This window comes from Vanessa atalanta, chromosome 17, assembly GCF_905147765.1.
Source record: "Vanessa atalanta chromosome 17, ilVanAtal1.2, whole genome shotgun sequence".
Lineage (NCBI taxonomy): Eukaryota > Metazoa > Arthropoda > Insecta > Lepidoptera > Nymphalidae > Vanessa > Vanessa atalanta.
In genome coordinates, this window is record NC_061887.1 from 11,157,692 (window position 1) to 11,173,448 (window position 15,757).

A 15,757-nucleotide genomic window follows, 5' to 3' on the forward strand; every position below is an offset into this window, starting at 1 on the left:
TGTCTTCAGTGTCCCGAAAATATTTCTGTTTAACTCGTATATTGCTCCAAAAATACTTCTAAAACATTTTAATCATCAACATGACCCACTTCCGAACAGATCATTTATTCTACCCAATCAAAAATAAGTCACAATCAATTTCCACCATACATCAAACGGTTCCAACCAATTACATCGAAGCTGATCTATAATCCCCGAATCTTTAGTAAATTTCAAAACTATTTAGGCCTTCCAAATAACTTGCACTCCGAGAGCGATCACATCATCTATCAAATTGAAGGTTCGATACGGAGGATTTGTGAAGCAACTTCCTACACGTACCTAATCGAATACCTTATACATTCAAGATTTACTATCGAATTTTTTAAAGGACGAGAGTTCGTCCAGGTTTCTAAATTAATATTAGAGGAAAACATGTTTTTTCCCTTTAATTCAATTTGACAGAGGAGGAAAAAGTACTGAACTGTTTCGTCGTTGTTTATTTATCTTACGAATATATATGCGAAAGTTTGGATGGATGTTTGTGATCCCATCACGGCAGAACGTCTTAACGGATCTGGTTGAAATTTGACACAGATTTAAATTATAGTATGAAGTAGGACACAGGGTGCTTTTTAATGCGGAAAATGTACCTAATACCTCATCCCCACACGTCAGTCGATTTATAGTTCATATTTCTCTTTTATGGATATGAATATGACAAGTTCACTGTGTTCATTTTATTCAAATATGCTTTCATTTTTAATTTTCTTTTTTTGCAATGAGAACTCTGTTGACATTTAATTAAGTCACTTCTGTGCTGCCCTTTGTCATTTAAACTGATTTAATATTTACACTGATCATTTTATTTATAGAACGCTAACTGTACATTGACTTCGATAATTTTTTTTTTTTAATTCTGCAATTTAAGGCTAATGTTATCATCCACGTCGCAGACCAGATAAAGTCTGTTCTGGAGTAATGTTTCATTTTTAATATTAAAATAACGATGGCTAAGTTATCTATGTGAATTTAACATATTAATTAGTACACCTTAAGCAGAGTTTAACTAAATTTAGTTATATGTATTGAAAGTGTTAAATCAAGTGTGCGTAGTATGAACGAGTCGTCAAAGGAAAGTGAGTTGATCCCGAATAATGATTGACTATTTCTATTCAAAGGGCCGATATTAATAAGTCTCCAGACCCTTACTACCCCAGGGCCAGAGTGTCTTATCTGCCGCGTGAAAATACTTAACAGAAAAGTTACCTTATTAATTTACGTAATCATGTTTAAAATATTGCTTTTCAGTATTTATATGTGAAATATTTTTAAAAGTATTATAAACTTTATCTAGATGAAAAAACCTTATTTAATAAACAATGATTCATAAACAATTAATGTGAGAATACTTTAGACGTATTAACAAAGATACCTCATTTAGCACTATACGGAATTTGTATTAGCTTTTGTTGCTCCGTCTTTTATAATCAGAGATGGAAAATACATAAATTTAAATACAATTTCTAGTTCATAAAGACATAACATGCATTAGTAACTTATTTCTAACATTACAATTAATTTGATAATGTTAAATAACTCCATATAAAAGACTTCTTAAATACCCTTGTAAAATAATTTCCCGTACACCTTCTAACCAATTAAAACAAATAAGACACTAACATGACATGTGTTCATTCTCATACCACTTACAGAGGCTTCTAATCTGGATGAAAATAGTTAAATACAGCGCTTCGAGCGCTTCAAAAGAAATGTAGAGGATGTAATGAAAGGACAGACCCACTACTTATACTTTCTTCGAACTTAATATTGCAATGCATACCTTGATATGCATTATATATTTCCTTCTACGAGCGATAAAACAACTTGATATTTTATTTCTTCTTACAATGAATACGTAAAATATGGTTAAAGATATATGTTCTTTTATTGTTGCATTATAGGATCAAGGTGGTCCAATTTTTGGAACGAAGTTTTCGAGTGCTTCCTTAGTGTTAAAAATTTACTTCGTGCTCAGTCACGGAATAATATATCATCAGGAATTCCTTACATGTCGGTTTTGTCGCCGCGTGTGTATCAATTAATCTGCATTGAAGCAAATTTGTGGATCAACATTTGAAATTTTCTTGGTGATAGGGTTATGTGCAAGCCCGTCTGGGTAGGTACCACCCACTCATCAGATATTCTACCGCCAAATAACAGTACACTGTATTGTTGTATTCCGGTTAGAAGGGTGAGTAAACCAGTGTAATCACAGACACAAGGGACATAACATCTTAGTTCCCAAGGTTGGTGGCGCATAGGTGATGTAAGGAATGGTTAATATTTCTTACAGCGCCTTTGTCTATGGGCGGTGGTGACCACTTACCATCAGGTGGCCCATATGCTCGTCCGCCAACCAATACCATAAAAAAAAAAACATCTCGTTAAAAGGGTAAAAGGGCAGAAATGGGACTTTTACAATCGACCTTACATTTGTAAGGTGAAGCATTCAACTTCGCTAAGCTAGTATAGAACAGACTCCACACGACTCCTCAAAAACTTACAGCTAATCAGACGTAACCGGCATTATTCATTGGTGATCTGGGCTTTAAAAATAACATTATTTTATTGCATTTTTTTTTTGACAATGTATGTCAAATTAATTGGACGTATCAATTAACATCAACACGGGAAATGTATCCTAATAATAATTGGGTTAATCTTATTTAATTTCAAATATTTCGTGACTTTAGTATAAACGTTTACGTACAAGGAAAACTGCTCATCTAAAGAATAAATCTTGTAAAGATTGAAGTTTCTCTAAAAAGTACAATGTTTAAGAACTAACGCTTAACTAACTTATAACGAGTACCGTAACAAGGTTTGAACCACAGAGGAACTACTACTTTGGTTTCATGTCAGAAGTTGAAAAAACCGAGGGTTCCAAGGGATAGGGGAGTTCCGTGCTATAAGAAAATTACGTCATTAATGATATCGGTATTCATTTATTTTCGTTGCCATGTGCAATACATTATTTTAATGTTTTTTCTATGGATAGATTTATATTAATTATGATTTTGTGCTGTTGACACACTTCTGCAAAAACCTTGATTAGAAGTATGACACTTCACCTCTTGATACCGGTGACAGGAGAATCGGTATAGTGATTCAAAGGGGAAATGCTGCTAGTATTCTTGCCACCATTCCACGCGGTCATGACTTGTACTGTAACTATTTTTAATTCTTATTTGTACATAGATAATGTCTTAATGTTAGTAATTCTTATGTACGCAATAGATATTATGAATAAAATTTATCATTGAGAACTTTTATTAAGAACTTACTTACTGCATATGCAGCTGAACAGGGATAAACTGTTATCCTCAACATCAACCTCAGTTATGATCTATTCACCCACGAACGCGGCCTAAAGTAATTCATTTTAATAAACTCAACAAATATATTTTTTTACCGTACCGTATAAGTAAAGATACTTATAGTTGTCTCACGCACACTAAGAGATCTTGTAAGCACGTACGTCACTCACTCGTACGATAATAACCATTTAACGTGGAGGGATGCGTCAAATGCGAAAAAATATAATCAATTTCATACTCTTCTTTATATGAATAAATTTCTCCAGCTTATTATTCTACATTACATATCATAAGTGCTTAAAAATAAAATAAATCTTTTGGATAAAGATGCTTAAACACAAGCTACGGGTTCTAACACACAATCAATATTAATAATTGTGATCACTAACCTCATTGTAAAACTGTTTTTAAAGAGCAATTACGTAAGATACGTACCTTTTTGTCTCACTTACTTTCCCAAGCGGCGGTAGAATCAAAATATTGTAGATTTCAAAACATATAATTGTGAAGCTTACTTGCATAAGCTTACATTTGATGTGATTTGAAAAAGTTTGTTTTATTTAATTTTTTATTTCGCGTGGCTTCAGGTTGATATATACAAATAATAATAAGATTTATTATTATTATTATTATATATTTCTAGTAAATTGTAGCAATGAGTTATCTGACTAACGTTTCCGCGTTACATAAACACGTAGACATATCAATTCTCATTATTCCATACTCGTATATGCAAATAATCTATATTAATATTGAATAGCATATCTGCGTTTAATATCTCGTCAACCACGTGTTCGCGTTAGTAACGGACCAAATCTGTCATTATGTACGATTTGAATGCTAATGTAAGTCTGTTTGTTTAGTTCTAAACATATTATTAACTTAATAAACAAATCGTTTTGTACTATAATATTTTATTGTATTTTAAATTTGTTTCTGCCCGTGGTTCTGTTCGCGAGAGGGTTATGTTAGGTTTGGTTTTGTCCAATTTACTTGATTTGACTTCAAAATTAATTAACAGCCAGTATTACACTGCCGAGAGGACCCAGTGGTTAGAACGCGTGCATCTTAACCGATGATTTCGGATTCAAACCCAGGCAGGCACCACTGAATTTTCATGTGCTTAATTTATGTTTATAATTCATCTCGTGCTCGGCGGTCAAGGAAAACATCGTGAGGAAACCTGCATGTGTCTAATTTCAACGAAATTCTGTCACATGTGTATTCCACCAGCTCGCATTGGAGCAGCGTAGTGTAATATGCCCCAAACCTTCTCCTCAAAGGGAGAGGAGGCCTTGGCCCAGCAGTGGGAAATTTACAGGCTGCTAATGTATTACACTGCCGTTGTGAATAATGGGCTAACATCACTAGCAAGGTTAGCTCTTCCATATGCTTGGAATAAGACAGTAAGCTTTTTAATCCTATTAAACGTCAGCAGATCTTCGCTGGACTTCAAGCTAGTCGTCTTCTTGGACGTGGCTCACACTGACTTTTTTTTTCATTCGTTTTAATTATTATATATAACAAATAGGGATAATGACGTATATACATTTGGTCTCACAATTTGAACGCTTGGGATAAGACAGTTAACTTTTTGATCCTATTAATGTTATGGATGTTGTTAAATTAAATTAAAAAAAAAGTCAGCTCTGCCAATAAACCTTGGTATTAAAAGGAGTATAAGCAATGATTAATATAACTTAGGCACCTAAAACGATTTCACAGATACTGTAGGTGATGGCTACCATTAGGTGAGCCATTTGTCCATATGCCTACATAAAATAAATATATATGCTCCTTTCCCCTAGAGAAGGCTTTAAGCACCACGCGTCGAGTAGTGCGTACGCCGGTTTTCATGGGTACGCCACTCCGAGGTCCCGGGTTCGATTCCCGGCCGAGTCAATGTAGAAAAAGTTAATTAGGTTTCTATGTTGTCTTGGGTCTGGGTGTATGTGGTACCGTCGTTACTTCTGATTTTCCATAACACAAGTGCTTTAGCTACTTACATTGGGATCAGAGTAATGTATGTGATGTTGTCCAATATTTATTTATTAAATTAGGCACGCGAAGGCACAGTAGTACTTACTGAGCACGAGTTTTTTTTTTTTTTAAATAAAGCACTGAATAGTACTTGCCTGTATTTGAACCCGCAAACATCGATTACGAATTACGTGTTTTAACCACAACGCACCTTTTGCGACGTTTACTATACGTATAGTCATTCTTGTGTAATGTATTTGTTGTTATCTATAAAAAAAATTATATACCATTCTAAGACAAGTTAATAACGAGATTATTTTAAGAGCTATAAGCACCACCATCAATGTTTACAGTAATGTTACGAAACGCATTATATCGTATCGTGCGTATTCGAGTAAGTCGTGGCTGAGTCACTGGCTGCGTCACCCGCTGTAGATAGAACAAGCACTTGTAGGGCTGTCGACTATCGATTGTTTAATGTGATTTATATACAAAAAAAAATGTTTTTTAATTGTATATTAAAAACCGTACATAAAAAGTTTAAATTTAAAAAAAAACATTAAACTTTTGTTGTTAATTAAAATGGTACTGACGTGATATGTTTATTTTTTATAGATATATAAATAACTAGCGAACTGCTCCGGTTTCGCGCGGAGGCAATTTATTAATTATGATGATTATATAAATATAATTTATAATCTATGGCATTTAAGAGTATTGTAGCTTCCTAGCGGCGAAAACATTTTTAAAATTTAATATTTAGTTCCGGAGATTACACCCTAAATATAACAACTTTTATTCATAATACATATTACTAAATAAAAAGATTAACATGAAGCCATTTATTTTTAGTAGATGTAATTCTAAAACAAATTTTAACATCACTACGATATTTTTTAAATTTAAAAAGCATCTAAATGTTTTTTTTTTTAAATTGGCAGCCCTAGGCTATCGTCACGCACTATCACTCGACATCTATGTTCTTAAGCCGAATATTTTCCATCCTCGTCACCTCTCTAAACCGCATACAATAAACTGCTACCGTTTAATACAAAATGTTCCTTACTACATACGTATTAAAGTCTTGGATATTGCACTTTACAAAATTGTTGTAAAATACGCTGTGAAAATGACAATATTATTATTTGCGTTAAATTCAAGGGAAATTGGACTCTATCTAATCGTATTAACGGTGTCATTCATGTAACGGAGTTAGTGGCGTGTTATAAATTATTGCCATACATATTTTAATGTTAAGCATCAATCTCCGCGCGTGTGTATGAATAGGGATATTTAAATCGAAAGGGTATAATATTCTTTTGAACACGTGTGTGAAATATGGCCCCAACTAGGTCCAGTATGACGCAATGAGTCTATTATTTCTTTTCAGATACAAATGTTGAAAAACATTAATATTATTCATAAAGTGACGGATGAGAGTCGTAAAAATAAGTCAACTTATTTTGTACATTTAGTTGGTGTATTGTTTTGTAGAATTATTGCATTATATTCTATATATGGTTATGGTTAACGGCTTGGCTCATAGAGACTTATATAATTGAATTATTATTCAAAACGAAAAAAAAAAAACTTTTTTTAGCATGGCTGGACACAGTTATACTTAGTATTGGTGTTTTCTGGTTTGATTTTATTAAAAATAGTATAATTGCCTATGCGAGGAACATAAGATCTTAGTTTCCAAGGTTGGTAGTACATTGGTGATATGAGGAATGTTTAATATTTCTTAATGTATGTATTGTTTATGGACATCACTTTCCTCTTCCCATCTGATGATCAATTGGCAGTTATTTTAGCAAAACAAAATAGTACACAAGTGTTCTCGAGCATTGGTTTACTATTTATTCAGTCACATCCATTATTAGGTGCACTGGCATTTTCAAATGTTTTTCGAGACACCTCTGTCGCCTTCGTACTCTGCACTACTGATTTTTTTTTTAAATAAATCCAATATATTTGTCTCTCCAGATTAAATTATGTGAATTCTAACCCAGTATAACTTAAGTCTACTTCGATAAGGATGCATTCAGTACCACACGATCTCATACTCGTTCGGTGGAGCTGATCTCAGAGGCAATACAAGATAACAAAACCAATTGATAAAACATTACACCATAATATAATGTCTTAATAAAGTATCCTTCTCAAAACCCGCTCTTTAGTTCAATAATATTAAAATATATTTTCCACAGATACATAAACGAAAAAGTTAATTAAGCAAACATTGCAATTGTTTTTTTTTTTATAAATAAATTTTAACAATGACAGTCATTCTCAGTCCGTTATGTGTTACATCAGCATCAGGAAGTTTGTGATCATGACGAAAACTGTATGGTTCTGCTAATGGTTAAGGCCATCCACAAACTAAAATGTCTAATATTTTTTATTGAAATAATCCTTTTAAATTAACCATGAGAGATTAGTGTGGCGACTCGAGTGTCGACCACGAAACAGAAAACACAGCGCGTAACGAGTGGGGGGCGCGAAGCCACTAGATGCGTATAGAACAAGACCGGCTGATGTGGAGATCCTTGGGGCAGGCCATTGTCCAGCAGTGGACATCTTCTGGCATTAAATGGCTTCGTAAATTATTAATAAAATAAAAAAAGCTCACATTTCAATTTGTATTTATATTTTGTGTTTGGTGGTGACGGAAACCTGCTTGTTTCAAATAATTTCAGCTACACTCTTATCCAACTCACAGTTCTTGTTGTCATGAAATGAGCTTTTATTTTATTGTTTACTTTCCCGTGTTCTAGCCCAGGACAAAACCAGCTCTATGTGCGATGTAAAAATCTGCTCAGTTGAAGTATACATGTACAATTAAATCGTGAAAAATAAAATCGTGTGTAAGCCGCCTTACCGCATCAATAAAATCTACATTTTAACTATTTCGTAGCACTGCATACGTAATTAAACATTTCCAGTGTCCTGGTCAAAAACAATCAAATCAAAGTATGTGGTAGAAAAAAAAAACAAACATCATTGCTCTCGTGAAAGTCAATTCGAACTAACATAAAACCTATTTTAATAAAATAGAGTTTAAAATCGAATGTCAGTTGTTTATCGAAGTAATTCGATGATAACATTGGACACGCGCCGACAACTACACAAGAACATTAGGCGGGTCGGTGACCCCCAAATTGTATGACCTTTTTATGGTCTATGAATATATTAATTACGCTCCAAACGTTTAGTACTAGTGCCGCAATAATTATCTTAAGCTTGCTAATGGACTCGAAATTTAAAATGCATGTAGATTTGCTGTACTTTATTGTATACCTATTTACATATTTAACTTGATATGCTTTGTTTAATTTTAAGAAACAGACACACACAATTATATCCTTATATTATCTGACTATGTTAGCCGAAAAGGCCCATACTTTTAGGTGGTCTTCAATTTGCTGAACTACAGAATGGATATAGTTACAAGTTTTGTCAATGTCCTTGAATTCTGCCAGACTTGATCATCTTCTGGTTTGCTTCACCTAGTCACATTTTGCTTAGCAAGAGAGTGGATCTCAAATAGGTATATATGGATAATTGAATGAATGATTTTATTGTTTTTCAATATTTACAATTGAAAACAAATTATATATATATGTGGTTGCTTTAGTAGTATGTGACTTTACCATTTCCATTGAGACGTCTAATCTAAATGTATTTTCGTGACATTTATTTAGATGTTTGACGCCGCTCTTACTCTGGTACAGATTATTGTACGTATATCGGAGTGAGACAAATTTTAGCCTTCAAATCAAATCAAAATATAATTTATTAGGGTTACGTTGTCAAATGGCAAAAAACGGAACCCTTATAGATTCGTCATGTCTGTCTGTTTGTCTGTCCGTCCGTATGTCACAGCCACTTTTTTCAAGTAATACAGACCAAATCAAATTTAAAACTACGATTAGTATATTTCTTCATGTTAGTTATTTTTTAGAACATTCCAAATGACATATTGCCAAAAAAGATTTTTTTTCCAACGCTTTGTAAATCTATATATTCGTGGGCAAAAATTAACATAATCGTTGTTTGTATACTATTAGAAATAGATCACTTTCCCAAAAAATTAAGGATTTATGGGATATCATTCAAAATAAATTAAGTGTACCTCCATCGGGGAAGGCAGTCACGAGGGATCGACGATAATCCTATTAAATCTAGGGCTCGTGGTAGTAAATCCATGTTAGGGAAAAATGGTACCTGTTAAACTAAATACTAATTTATATATGTGAATGGAAAGAAATGAAGTAAATATTAATGGAAAAATACTTGACAGACAAGGAAGTAAAGACGAACTAAGATTACCATTTACGAAAGGAAAATGAAAGCTGAAGATTTGGCTACATGGCGTTAATTGGAGCTCATTCAATACGCTTCTTTTCGGGATAGTGGATATACATGTCGCAATTTAACCCAACGCAAATCAGGTTTCCTCAATACATTTTCCTTCACAATCACATGATGACATTATCCATGGATCCCTGTATCCTGAGAATATCCAAACCATGTACAATATTACAGTATTATTACTATTTTAACCAAATTTATTGGCTTAAGTTGGCTAAAATAACGTAAAAGTAAAGTAACAGCCTATAAATGTCCCACAGCTGGGCTAAGGACTCTGCCATGGAGGAGAAGGTTTGGAGTTTATTCCACCATGCTGCTTCATTGCGCGTTAGTGGATACAAATGTATCATATATTTACATATACACATGTATGGCAGAATTTCAAGAAGGAGCTTGCCCAGGTTTGAATCAGCAATCATCAATTAAGATGCACGGCTTCAAACCACTCGGCTCTTAAACTAAAATAGTTTACTTTTAAATTACCAAATAAGTAATTATGTTTTCAGATGACAAATGATCCGTTCATCAGATGTGTCTGATTTCAATGTTACGTAATATAATATACAAGAGTATTCGTGCAGTCAGTATATCGAGCCGACCCGTTTGTCACAAGTTCAGGGCGAGCCCCGTTGTTGCTTTTCGACGAATCCCTTTGAGTGTTATGTTACAAGTGAGTCACGAGCTCACGCACGTACCGCTTTAGATTTCCATTTAGTATGTGTTATCACCTGACATCTTCACTCCCGATGAAAGTGGGGCTCGACAGCGTTACCTAGCCCGAGGACATCCTCTCTCGCGTTACATAGGTATACATTGTGTGTATTAAATTTCGTTCAACATCATTTCCGATATCCGTCGGTTTAAAGCTGATAACATTTTTGTTCGCTTTTCGAGGCATAGTTGTGTAAATACTTCAAACTCCGGGCAGATACTGAGAATTTCGTAACAGAAAACCCAATACTTTTTATCGTCATAACTTTTTTGTTTTTTTTTTATAAGTAGGCGTAACACGTAGTCGGGAAATTGGGCCACTTCATGTAAAGCGATCATCATCGCTGTTCCTTACATTGCTAATGCGCCATCAACCAGGAGGCAAGATGTTCCTTGTGCCTGTATAAACACTGGCTCACTCATATGGGTGTCGCTGTTTGGTGGTAGAATAGCTGGTGAATAGATGGCAACTACCCAGAGGGGATTACTCCGCGTAAACTCGAGATCTAAACTCGTAAACTTAGAGATCTCTACCCTTACAAATTAGCGACTAGACTAACAAGGTTAAATACAGTATAACCTTTCTTAATAAAACTAGCGCTTCATTGATATATATAAATAGTCATAGTACAGATTTGTTTAAGCGTAGTTGATACAATATACATCGCGTGCACATTTACATTAAGTGTATACTAATTTACGCTTCACTGGACATTAGGCCTTAGGGAAATAAGCGGAGATTTTCAACACCATCGCTCCACAATCTTCAGATTAAACAAAGTACGTCTGCTAACTTTACATATACGCATTCAGCTTAAGTCTTATTTAAAATCATCATAGTAAATGGCGTCATCGTTTTTTCATACAAGAATTGAATAATATTTGGAAGGATATAAAATATTCGAATGTTTGCCTTACACAGAATTTAAAGTTACCACATCTTAAAGTCAGTTTCGGTATGACTGAGATCTATTGAAGAAAATGAATCAAAACTTATCTAGTATTTATAAGATTAACATAGTGAACAGAGAGCGATAAGCATTAATAAAATTTAATTCATCAAAACAAAAACGATTGGAATCCTTCTATTTTTAAATTACATAATATATTATACTAGCGACCCGCCCCGGCTACGCACGGGTGCAATGCTGATACTAAATATACTACAGAATGTCTTACAACGTTCACAGTTTTTCAGTCCTTAGACAATACAAACCGCTATGTCTTTGCATTTTAAATCTGTAATATCTTCGAAAATATTCATTTAAATTACATGCTGTAAAGGTACACACTTGGTGGTAGGGCTTTGTGCAAGCCCATCTGGGTAGGTACCACCCACTCATCAGATATTCTACCGCAAAATAACAGTACACTGTATTGTTGTGTTCCGGTTAGAAGGGTGAGTGAGCCAGTGTAATCACAGGCACAAGGGATATAACATCTTAGTTCCCGAGGTTGGTGGTGCATAGGTGATGTAAGGAATGGTTAATATTTCTTACAGCGCCTTTGTCTATGGGCGGTGGTGACCACTTACCATCAGGTGGCCCATATGCTCGTCCGCCAACCAATGACATAAAAAAGGCCGTATTGATCTATATTTTATTCACAATAGATATAAGATACTTTATTTCTACAAGGATTAATGTTGTATAGCTTAAAATCGTTTCGAAAATAAGCCATTATTTCTCGTAAAAAGTAAAGAATGGTTATTGTGAGTTATCCCTAGAGATAAACATATACCATTGGACTTTTTTGAAGACCTTTTTAAGGTGTTCAATATTGTAGGACATTATTTTGATCTATCTCGTAGGGTTGAGTTAGCATTTGCAATGTACGCGCAAAAAATGTTTCATTCTCAGTGTTTCTCTACTATATTGTGCATTATACATATAAACCTTTCTCTCGAATGAATCTATCTATTAAAAAAACCCGCATCAAAATCCGACAGTGGTAAGCTTTGTTTTATACTATGTAAAGATAAGTAGAGGCAAGCACGTACTGATAACAATTAAAATGTTCTTCAAATTCTCTTTAAACTTGCTAATAAATATGGGATAATTTTTTTTCATTTTTATATAAAATATAAACTACGATATGTTTCCAGCCATTATAAAGTAATTATTAAAATGTATCCGTAACTAATTATAGTATTTTGCAATTCAAAATCATTTATATTATAATTAACTTAAATCTGTAACGCGTTAATAACTTATTGGTAATATATAATAAAATTAGCAATGAGGAGATTAGGTCGACCGGACCAACAGCTGACGTGTCACCTGCCCCAGGTGACAAGTGTCCGGGGAGATCCGGGACAAATGGACTTCAAAACCAATATTTTGTCATTGGAATAAGTAATTTGCTAGCCTTTGACAAAATAACTATAATTCATTTATTTCTTAGCAATTTTATTTAATATGGTGCCGTATTTAAACGAGGAATATCATTACTGTTTTTTTATTATTTCCAACATAATATATAAAATAACAAGTGAGTGCTAAATTACACTAAAGTTGACGATACCAATTTATTCTCATTTTCAATAGACTTACTTGATGATCGGGCTGTGTAACAGACCCGTCTGTGTTGGTACCACCCACTCATCAGATATTCTTAGACCGAACCAGAATACTTAGTATAGTGTAACTACAAGCACTGTGAAAATGAATTTAACATCTAAGTTACAAAGGTTTTGGGAGGGGATCACATACCATCAGACCGCTTATATGAAAAAAAAAACGTAAAAAAATTGATACGACGTATTAATAAAATTATAATTCCAAATATATATTTTTAGCTATAAATAATTCAACGTTCAATCGTCCCTACCACTTCGCTGTATCGCTATACCACGCGCCTGAGCATCGTACTACACCCAATAGCGTCAAACCAGACGTCAGCTGACTTTCGAAAATGGAATTTTTGTGAATGGAACTATTATAATAACGGCGAAACAAGAAACTGTTACTCGACAACCCTTGACGTGACACGAGCATAATTTAAATCTTATGCCACACGTATTTAAGACAGATTATCCCTTGACCAGTTACCGAGTATCATGTGCATATAAAATGCAGAACAGCTGATCGTGACAGCTGATCAACGACCTTGTGAAGCTGGTATTTTTTTTTATGTATACGGAATTAAATATTCAACCAGTTTTCGATAATTTGCTCGAGAATATTAACATCTCAAAAATGTAAGCGGCTTTCGCATTGCCGTTTAATAAGGATTTCTGATCAATTTGTCTTATTAAAGGATTCTTATAAGATAATTGCATTCATATATATATTTTTTTGTTTTTATTTTATGGTGTAAGTAAAAAATTGGCAACCTTATGGTGAGTGGTCACCACTATCCGAAGACATTATATCCTTATGAATGCTTAACAATTTCTTACATAATCAATGCGCCCACTAAACATACTTAGAATGTCCTAACATTTACGGGTTTAAATATGTAAAGTTCAATTATAAAAACTATCAGTGAAGTAAAGGTTGCTGATTCAAACTTCTCAGAATTATCAAGTGATTAGTTTATACTTATAACATATCTTGGACTCATGTATCGAATGAATATCCACCAATACTCCACCAAACCTTGGGAACTAAGATGTTATTACCCTTGTACCTGTAGTTACATTGGCTCAGTCGCTCTTCAAACTGCAACACCAAAATACTAAGTCTTATTGTTTGACGAAAGAATATCTGGTGAGTGGGTAGTACGTACCCAGTTCCATTAAACGACTTGAAGTGGACGTTGCATTTTTATTTTCGTATCGCTTCTACTAATACTAATGAATAATATTCTCCTAATTATCGAGTAATTAATATTTTATCCTATTTTTAATTTTTTTCAAATTAACAGCCTGTAACTCCCTTTGAGGAGAAGGTTTGGAACATATTCCACCACGCTTCTCCAATGTGGGTTAGTGGAATACACATGTGGCAGCATTTCGTTGAAATTTTGAAAAAAAAATGTCATTTATAAATAAGGCTTACAATTATAAAGATCAATTAATATTATTAATAAACTAAGTATATTTGATCTATGGAATACAGTAATAACTCAGTTCCTTGTTGGTAGTCCTCGTAGAACTTAGATTCCAAATCGGTGCTTGCGTTTTTATATTGTATAATGATTCCAAATTACTCGTAAGATCTTATGTGATTAAGAACATATTTATTTAGATTTTTATTATCTACTCTCGAGTTTATAAAAAAAATTACTTGAATTAAAAAAAAAACAATTTTTTTTCTTCAATGTTCTAGAAACGAAAATTCAAAATTAGTTAATTTTTTTTTATTTCATCAGAAATTTACACATGCGTATTGAGTGCTTCGTAAATACGTAAGTAAGTAAGTGTAAGTGGTAGTGCCACACTGCATACCTTCGGGTTGCAGCCGAATGGGCCGGCACGCCCGGGGAAGTACCACTCTCTCACTTAAAATCGGCGTGAAGTGGTAGCTATGTTACCGCGTTTCGTCTGGTATGTGAGAGTCCCGGAGGCCCGATACCCCCCCCCCCCCTTAAACATGATGGTTGTGCAGAATTTGGTTACATTACCCCAGGAGGGTACCATCAGCGACTGCGGTGGAGAATCCCTCTCTGGGCATCCATGCTCAGGACATACACCACCTGAGCAGGGATGCCCAGGCTGCCCTCCGAATTCTGGGGGGGGCAATTTTGCGCTCGCCACTGTTCGGGGTAAGCGGAGCAGGCATCATAAGGCAACCCCTACCACCCTCACTGTGGACTTCTGCAACATAAGGGGACTCAACTCGAACTTGAACGCCGTCCACTTTCACCTTGAGACGGCGAAGCCGGCCTTGCTCTTTCTTACCGAGACTCAGATATCTTCTCCTGCCGATACGACTTTTCTTTCCTACCCCGGGTATAAATTGGAACATTCCTTTGTACCACGAGCTGGGGTGTGCGTTTACGTCAGAGATGATATCTGCTCTCGACGCCTCGGCAGCCTTGAAGGACAGGACCTATCAATTATCTGGCTGCGTGTAGATTGTGACGACCATCCGCGAATCTACGCTTGCCTTTATAGGTCCCATAGCGGTAATGCCGAAACCGACCGACTGGTTGAGCACGTCCAAATGGCTACAGATTCCGTACTGCAGCAGATCCCATCCGCAGAGATCGTTATTCTTGGCGATTTTAATGCCCACCATGCCGAATGGCTTGGATCGCGCACTACCGATCATGCGGGTAGATCTGTTCTCGACTTCGCTTTAGCATATGATTTGACACAACTAGTCCCCTCGCCAACGCGAATACCAGACGTGGAGGATCATACACCTTCCCTGTTGGACCTTCTGCTG